The following is a 9,528-nucleotide window of genomic DNA, read 5'->3' on the forward strand; positions in this document are numbered from 1 at the left end:
GAAACTATGGTACATATACACAATGGAATATTGTGCAGCCATCAGAAGAGATGAAGTCATGACATTTTCCTATACATGTATGTATATGTAATCTATTATGCTGAGTGAAATAAGTCAGAGGGAGAGGGATAAACATAGAATGGTCTCACTCTATGGGTTTTGAGAAAAATAAAAAACAATTTTGTAATGATCCTCAGGGACAAAATAAAGGAGGACTGGAGGTTCCAGCTCCTGAGCATGAAGCTCACCACAGGGATCCTTTAGTGCAGTCACAGAAATAATTACACTGAGAACTATCATAACAAAATGTGACTGAATGAGGGAAGTAAAAAGCCTGTCTAGAGTACAGGCCGGTGTGGGGTGGGGAGGAAGGACACTTGGGATATTGGTCATGGGAATGTTGCACTGGTGAAGGTTTTTATATATATTAAAAATCAAAAAAAAAGAAAATAAAAGATAAGGCCTCCCAATTCTTACCACAGGCTGTGTTCTTCACACTGACTGTATAGAAAGAGGAGGTACAATAAATGCGCCCCATATACACTTCAACCCAAGCCCTTTGCCTGGTCTGTATTGTAAATTGGGGGGGGGGGGAAACAAAAAGAAAAATTTAAACCATTTTCTTGGATCTTTAATTTCTGTCCTTTTTGTTCAAATGTTTTCTTAATTATTCTTCAAGCAATCCCCCTTCTTTTCAATATACTTTACAATATTTTTTACAATATATATATACTAGTCCTCTTTCTTCCTTTACTCTTTTCAGGGCTAGTATGTTTTTGTTGGGTTTCAGTCTGGTTGACCTATCAAGTGTTGAAAGGGTGGTATTGAGGTCTCCCCACAATTATTGTGTTATTACTGATGTTCTCTTTCAAATTTGTCAATTTTTATTTCTTGAGCCACACCCAGTGACACTCAGGCCTTACTCTGATTCTGCACTCAAAAATTATTCCTGGCAGACTCGGGGACCTTATGGAATGCTGGGGATTGAACATTTGTGGAACACATGCAAGGCAAAATTCCTACCCGCTGTGCTATCACTCCAACCCAGTGAATTTTTTACTTATTATTTTAATTTATGTTACTAAACTAAACTCGCATCTGTTCCAATACCACGGACAACAGTAAGAAGCCAAGCAGCAAAATCCAGTGCTTTTAAGTAGAAAAACCATATTCTCAAGTTAACAACAGCCAAAAGACTCTATTGAAGCTCCAACCATAAGGATCTATAAATTTACAAAAACCCTAAGACAGGAATAAAGAAGTGTGTGTGTGTGTGTGTGTGTGTGTGTGTGTGTGTGTGTGTGTGTGTGTGTGTGTGTGTGATGGGGCATGTTCAATAGGGGTGTTTAATATCTCCGGCTTTTATAATTAGCAATCTGATTTTGAGATAATAGTAAATGATATACTTACTGTGTGATGTTCAATTCATAACTTCCTTTGCTGTGGAAAAAGTACATGTATGTCAATAATCTCTGCTAGATATTTTATTTCTTCCATAGCAAGAAATAAGCTAACCTATGACTTTTTATAGCATATAAGTATATAAAGGTTTATTGATGTTAACAAGTTGGAAAAATAAGGCTAAATGATTAATCAACAAAAGATTTTGTTTGTGTTTGTTTCTCATTGAAACTTTCCTGAAAATGGATTAGTTATTTTCAATAACAGGTAAAGAGTTTAAAATAGTTTTGCTAGATAGTTTTAGTGTCTCATTAACCTAAACAAACATTAACCAAATAATGAGAGAATAGCTTGCAAAACATCTCTTATTTTTATCTTTATTTGTTTAACAGCACAAGATAGAATTCTCACAGATGAGTCAATCAGTGAACAGCAAGAGAACAAATATAACAATACTAAAATTGTCATGAATAAAGATACATAGTGAGATATTCAGAGAGCTTTTCTAATTTTAAATTTGGGGAACTAAATTAGCTTAATTTGAGCTTTTGATTTCAATCTACATTAGCAAATGCAACCTTTTGTATTTCACTCTAAGACCTAATATAGACATAATCTGTTGCAGAACTGAAAATACTGAGAAATTCTGAAGCAATGGATCATCTGCATAGCAAGATTGAGTTCTGGCTGATTATTTAAACTAGTGCACACTTATGTAAATATGCATATGTAGGCACTTCTGAGATTTTTGGTGTGATTTGACATACCTCTTATTTAATAACTAAGAAATCAAATATTCCCATTCTAAACTCAATTCTAAACACATAAATTTTTAACATTCAACTTCTTTTTAAGAGAGGAATTGGGCCACACTTGGCAAAACTCAGGGACTACTCTTGTCTTTGCACTTAGGAATTATTTCTGGTGTTGCTCAAAAGACATATGTAATGGTAGTGAATAAGCCCTGATAGATTCATGCAAAAAAATGTCATAACTTCTCTGTTATTATCTGGTATTTTAATATTCCATCTCATTGTGCCTTATAAAATAGATAAATCATGCATACTACTTTTGATTTTGTTTGTTTGGCTCTGCATTCAGGATTTATTCCTCACAATATTCAGTATACTATATAAGGTTCCAGGAATCAAACCTAGGTCAGCCACTTGCGGCACAATATATTTAGCATTGACATGTTATATTTCTTTTTTTTTGTTTGTTTTTGTTTTTGTTTTTGGGCCACACCCGTTTGATGCTCAGGGGTTACTCCTGGCTATGTGCTCAGAAATCGCCCCTGGCTTGGGGGGACCATATGGGACGCCGGGGGATCGAACCGTGGTCCTTCCTTGGCTAGTGCTTGCAAGGCAGACACCTTACCTCCAGCGCCACCTACCCGGCCCCGACATGTTATATTTCTATGTCATTTTATTATGAAAAATTAACTAGATTACATATTTTCACATTGTGTAAGGTAAAAAGCTATCATGTATTCTGCAGTGTCCTTTTTTTTTTTTTTTTTTGCTTTTTGGGCCATGCCCGGTTACAACCAAAGTTACTCCTGGCTATGTGCTCAGAAATCGCTTTTGGCTTAGGGAACTATATGGGATGCCAAGGGATTGAACCACGTTCTGTTCTGCCTTAGCACATGCAAGGAAACGCCCTACTGCTTGCACCACTGCTACGGCTCCTTCACTGTCATATTCACTAAAACTTTTGGGCCACACCTAGATATACTCTGGATATACTCCTGACTTTCTGCTCAGGTATTACTCCTTGCAGTGCTCAATGAACTGTGAGAGTACAGAAAACAAACTGGATCAGTGTGCAAAAGGCAAGCACCCTACCTGCAATACTGTTTCTCCACCCCCAATATTTAATATTTTGTTGATTAGTCAAAGGTAGACAATAGATGCACATTGAGCTAAAATTAATCAGATTTTAGGCAATTTTTAAAAAGTAGAACCAGTTTGAGTTTATATTAAAATACAGAGAATCCAATGGCAACATTTCTTATAAATAAGACTGTTAGATTTTCATCTTATTTATTTATTTATTTATTTATTTATTTATTTATTTATGGTTTTTTGGGTCACACCTGGCAGCGTTCAGGGGCTACTCCTGGCTTTACACTCAGAAATTGCTGCTGGCAGGCTTGGGGGACCATATGGGATGCCGGGATTCGAACTACCGACCTTCTGCATGCAAGGCAAATGCCTTAGCTCCATGCTATCTCTCCAGCCCCATGATTTATATTTACAATACATAAAGAAGGCACAAGAAGCTGGTAAAATTGGGTTCTCCTTCTCTATCTTTACCTCTCCTTCTCTCATTTCTATATTATGGTTCACATTAGGGTCCTTCTAAACTATTTTCTTCAATCATTATCCTTGGTGGACTTCTACTCTGCTTTCCTTCAGTTTCTGTTGTGTTTTGAAAGTGAATTTTAGTAATGTTCCCTCTCTTCTTCATCCTCCTATCCCACTGGAGTTCTATGAGAGCCATGGCTGAGCCATATTATGTTGTCTTCTTTCATCCCTGTTTGGCCTCTACTTGTGCCTTAGCTGTTTTTAATATGTGTTTTTGTGGCCTACTATAAGGTGGTAATAAAGAATGCAAGTGTGGCTTCAAATTTATCTATTTCTATTCAACACAAAATCAGTTCCATAGACTCTAATAAGAATCATATTGATGATGCAGGTCATTTGAGAGTATTTCCATCCTTACATTGTTGTAATTTCATATTAAATAATGTCATATGTGTTTATATATTTTATGTACTGAATTTATTTTGTAATGTTTCAAAAGTTTCAATGTCTGAAACGTTTTATTCTGTTTGATGCTTTGATGAATTCATTGTTTTAAAGTTACATTTTAAATGATTGGAAACAAAATATTATTGAATTTTAAATATTTATGTACATTGGGAACATGCTGACTTCAGATATTAATTACAACAAGTAGATTACATAGAAGTCACAAGTATAAAATGTATTGTTTACCTGATAATTAAAAATTGGAAAAATCTTTTATTATTAATCTGAAGTCACATATGTTTATTTTCTAATGTCTTTTTAATTAGAGGAAATATCTGTATGGAGTTAATTGAGTGACATAATAGAATGTCATATTTTGTCAATTTATTTTCCTGAATCTGTATTTTATTAAACTTAATAATCTAAAGTGGTACAATAATTGATTTGTATATATGAAAAAAGCCAAATATCAGATTCTTACATTTTAATAATTCAGAATATATACTTTAATTGTTTGTTTTAGGGCTAAATCTATTGGTGCTCAACATCTCCTACTGGTTTGGGGCTGGAATTGATCCCTGTGATTCTGCATTATCATAATATGGAAAATCAAATTCAAACCATTTTAATTTGCTAGAATCATCTATTATCTTTTAATATCTGTTTCAAAGAATAACTCTTTAAAAGTTAATCCACAAGATTTGTATTGAGTACTATATGTAATTAAGTGGAGGGTAGTAATAAAGGATATTTTCCATGTCTTTGGCTTAAATAAATAAATTCTAATTCAGCTAAAACTAAGAGCATATTAAACAATAAATTTAGTTAATAAAAGTTTAGTTTCAGCAAAAATGTTTTAGAAACATGTATTTCATGGTTTATGTTAATAAAAGTAATGTAAATTTTATGAAACATTTGTCTGTATTATACTCCTTTATTGCAATAAGAGATATGTAAACAAATTAGTGTCTCAAACATTTTCTAATCTATTTTGTAGGCAGCAAAATATAAAAAGAAAGGAATGCTACACTTCCCATGCTATGCACCTTCAGGTTTCCATCACTTTTTATTGTGCACCTGGCTTAATTTCATTGTTGGCATTAGATAAACAACAGCAACATCAACATCCTTGGCCCTTGACAAGGGCACTTTGTTCCTATCTCTACAAGAACTTATTTTAATGAATATAAATATGGCTCCATGTAAAGTGGAAAAATTCAAAAGGAATACTAAAGAGGTGATATTTCTAAAATAGATATATTACAGAACAAAATAGCCAAATGTGTATAAGAAAGAAAAACATGTTGTCTATATTTTACCTGTACAAAATATGTTATTAATTTAGTTAGAAAGTTTACTCCATTTTTATTTAAATTGGACTAGGAATTTCTTAAATGTTTTACTATAATTATAATATATTACATTTTGTTCTTTTGAAGAGTAAACATAAATTAAAACATTCTGGGAGTATAAATTGTATGTTTATTAAATTAAGCACACAAATAAGTATTGGATATCAATAAAATAATAATGATTATTAGAAAATATACCACCTTTTAATAGTGTTTATGCATATTTAATGTTAAGTTTATGTATACCAACACTAATAATAAATATCACTCATCTCTTTGAATTATTATATTTTTTATTATAATTTTTATTTTGACCATATTGACTTGCATATCTTTCACAGTAGTAATTTAGATACATATTAACATAGAATCAGAGAATTTCCCATCACCAAATTTGTCCTCCCTCCACCCCCACTCCCATCTTGCATCCCATTTCCCCCACCCTCACCCCCAGGGCTGGGCTGCTAGACTAATAAGTGATCCCCTCTGTATCTAACTTACTATTTAGTGATCATATATCTTTTTGGTTCTGGTACCCTCCCTTATTTTACCTTCTATTTGAGAGGCGGAACTAGATAGTTCATGTTATGTGGTTTTGTTTGAAGAAAAGCAAAGCAATAAAATGGGGTAAAAATCAAATAAGCTGAAAATGGACAGAGTCCTTCCAGAGGCTCTCAACCTCAGTTTAGAGAGGACAAGAAAAAAAGGAATTGAAAAACCATACCAATACAAAAAGAAATATCACATAAAATATCGAGTGAGCACTACATCAATAAAGACAAGCACTACATATTAGTCTCGATCCTGAAATAAAACCATGCTAGAGTGCAAAAAGAAAGAGAAAGACAAAATAAAATAAAATAAAATAAAATAAATAAAATTGGAGACATCAGCTTCAATATCTACACCAAAACAAGGAAGTCAAAAAAAATAACTAAATGGATAAATAGATAAAAAGATTGTTTTGTGCCTTATTTTTTTTCCTCATAGGCACAGTAAATATTGGGGGCATTAGAGAGGGAATTTACTTGGCCTAGGAGATACAGGGTTTCTCCACCATTGAAGTATACTGTTATGGGTTTAACTATAGACTCCTTGCGTGTTCAATTACTCTCCTTTCGGTGCTTTTGTGGTGTATGAATTATTTTAATATTTTAAATGATAAAAAACTTATTCCTACAAATATTAAAGAGAAAATAGGACATATATAAAAGAGCATTTTGATGAAATTTTAGTGATGAACTTAATGTTGTAAAAATCTTGTTACAGATTTTCAGTACTGGAAACCTACAACTTAAATGATCTACTATGCAATACCAATACAGTAAAAAAAATCTTTTAAAATACTATCTATATAACATATTTGAGTAAATATTTATAACACTAAAAATTGCTTAATGCCATCAAAAAGATTGTTCAGATCAACACATTACACTTTTACTAGAAAGTGTTCTAGTAAAATGTTGGATATTCAAGGCAGAGTTCATTTATGTCTTTGAAAAACAATTATCTAAGTGGCAAGTGAAGGGAAATTCTCTAGAGTTCTCTGGAGTTAAACATTAGAAGTTTAAAAAGTAAGATGATCTCTATTGAATGTTAAAAAATAAGATAAAATAGAGGAAATTTTCATTATATTTGTCTGTAAGGTCTAAGAGAATAGTAAGAAGTTTTGGAAATATCTAAGAACAATAAGGCAAATATTTATTTAGTCATTGGAAATATTAAATACAGCAAAATACAGATATTAAATCCAAAAACTACCTAGAGAAAAATAATAATAGGTAGCTAAAGACACAAATCCACCTCTCAGATATAACATATTTGACATGTGAAAATAACTTGCTTATTAGTGAAATACTGTCAGAAATGCTATATTCTGAGTGGAAAACCATTTTCTTAAGGAATAGATTTAAAATAGATTCACTCAATCAGAATTGAGTAAAAAATACATATAGGTTGATTCCAGCAAAGAAAAATATAGAGGCTCACAAGAAAAATAAAAAACTCTGATTAGGTAAGTTCAAGCTTTGCACAGGTGAAAATTGGAGTTGAAAAAAACATATGGATGAGTAGAGTATCTTCATACATATTGGTATAAGTAAGGAATATCTCACATTTGGTAGATGTCATCTTTCTTGTCTACTGAAGGGGGAAAATAATTTTAAGGCTAGTAAGCACATGACATTTCTCTGCATAATAAGTCATAGGCATACATGTTTTTACAATTTTAAATGAAAATATCGTAAATACTAGTTTTTATGTGATATTTATCCCAACTAGTAATAATAAATTTAATTCCTGTTAATTTTTAATAAAAACAATGTTTTAAAATTTTAATTTCTTTAACACTATGGTTACAGAAATGTTCATGATTGATATTTAGTCATACAATGTACACTACTTTTCACCAGTGCACATTTCCTGCCATGAATGTCCCCAGTTTTCCTCCCAGCCCCCATTTTCCTGCTTCTGGGTAGACATTTTTATTCTCTCTCACTTTCTCACTCTCTCATCTGCCTCTCCTTATATTTTTCCTCTTAGACATGGTGGTTTACACTATTATTAATGAAAGGGTACAGTGCATATAAATTTATTCTCTTTGAGTAATCTGTTTTTGTCCAGAATCATCAGTTACAACTATCATTGTCATCATAGTGAACCCATATCTACCCTAACTGCACTCCTCACTCTTTGTGGCAAGCTTCTTACCATGTCTTACCATGGACAGGACCTTCTGGCCTTCACCTCTATTGTTTATATACAAGACAAATGTCCAACCAGGTGTACTACTTCTCTGGTAGTGCACAACTTTGTTTATTTCTAGGAAGTTACCTAGAGCATCAGAGATTATCAAAAAAATCTATGTGACTCATTGGTGATCTTAAAATTTTTAAATGTCAACCTCAACTTTGATCCAAAAAAATATTTAAAAAGTAAGTAAGTAGGGCTAGAGAGAGAGAAGCCTGTCTTGCACAGGCCAACCTGGGTTTGATTCCAGGATGCCTCTGTAATCCTCTAGCCCTGCCAAGAGTGATCCTTGAATGCAGAGCTATGAATAAGTACTGAGCTTATTTGATATTTTTTTTGTATTGTTGTGGTGTTTCAATTCCTTTTTCCCTTTCCTCTCTCAAACTGAGATTGACAACCTCTAAAAGGACTCCGCCCATTTTTAGCTTATTTGATTTTTACCCCATTTTATTGTTTTCCTTTTCAACCAAAACCACATAACTGGAACTATCTACTTCCGCCTCTCAAATAGAGGGAAAAATAATGGAGGATACCAAGACCAAACAGTTATATAATCACTAAGTAGTAAGCTACACACAGAGGGGACCACTCATTCTAGCAGCACCGGGGGGTGAGGGTGTGGGACATGGGATGCAAGATGGGAACGGGGGTGGAGGGAGGACAAATTTGGTGATGGGAATTCCCCTGATTCAATGTTAATATGTACCTAAAATATTACTATGAAAGATATGTAAGACAGTATGATAAAATACAAGTTATATTAAAAATAATAATAAATAGGTAGTTTTTAAAGTTTATACAAATAGATTTTGTTTCTTTTTTGTCTGGACACTTTCAGCTATCATAGATGTAATTAACCACCTAACCTCGAATGGAATTGTGCTATAGATTCATTGTACTAATTAGTAGGTAGACAACTAATTCATTCAGTGATTTATTTTAAAAAATATTATTTATAATCAATGTAAAGAGATTCATTGTATTTAAATGCATTGATCATTGGTAAAATAACATGTTGATTTTAAGTAAAATGAGTATCAATTTACTATGTGACTTGTTATAAATGAAGATGTGAAAAGGAAAAGTTTCAAGTATATTTGAGGAAGTGAATATTTATCTTAAAATTTTTATTTTTAAGTCTTCCAGGCATAGCAATGCAGTGAATTTCACACTGGTGTGAAGTATTTCTCACAAAGTACGAACTGTGAAAATAGCACATTTCATTAAAATAGGCATCTCTGGCTAAGCATAGTCATGCAAGCAAATATGAGAGG

At 32.7% G+C, this 9,528-nt stretch overlaps 1 non-coding gene across 1 annotated transcript; it reads left to right on the top strand.

The window, feature by feature from the left end:
* The first annotated feature begins 460 nt into the window (after window positions 1-460).
* Window positions 461-593, top strand: LOC126026363 (small nucleolar RNA SNORA51). Its single transcript, XR_007501655.1, has one exon. It is a non-coding gene; the product is annotated as a small nucleolar RNA SNORA51 (small nucleolar RNA).
* Window positions 594-9,528: the final 8,935 nt, after the last annotated feature.

This window comes from Suncus etruscus, chromosome 13 (assembly GCF_024139225.1).
Source record: "Suncus etruscus isolate mSunEtr1 chromosome 13, mSunEtr1.pri.cur, whole genome shotgun sequence".
In the NCBI taxonomy this organism is placed as follows: Eukaryota; Metazoa; Chordata; class Mammalia; order Eulipotyphla; family Soricidae; genus Suncus; species Suncus etruscus.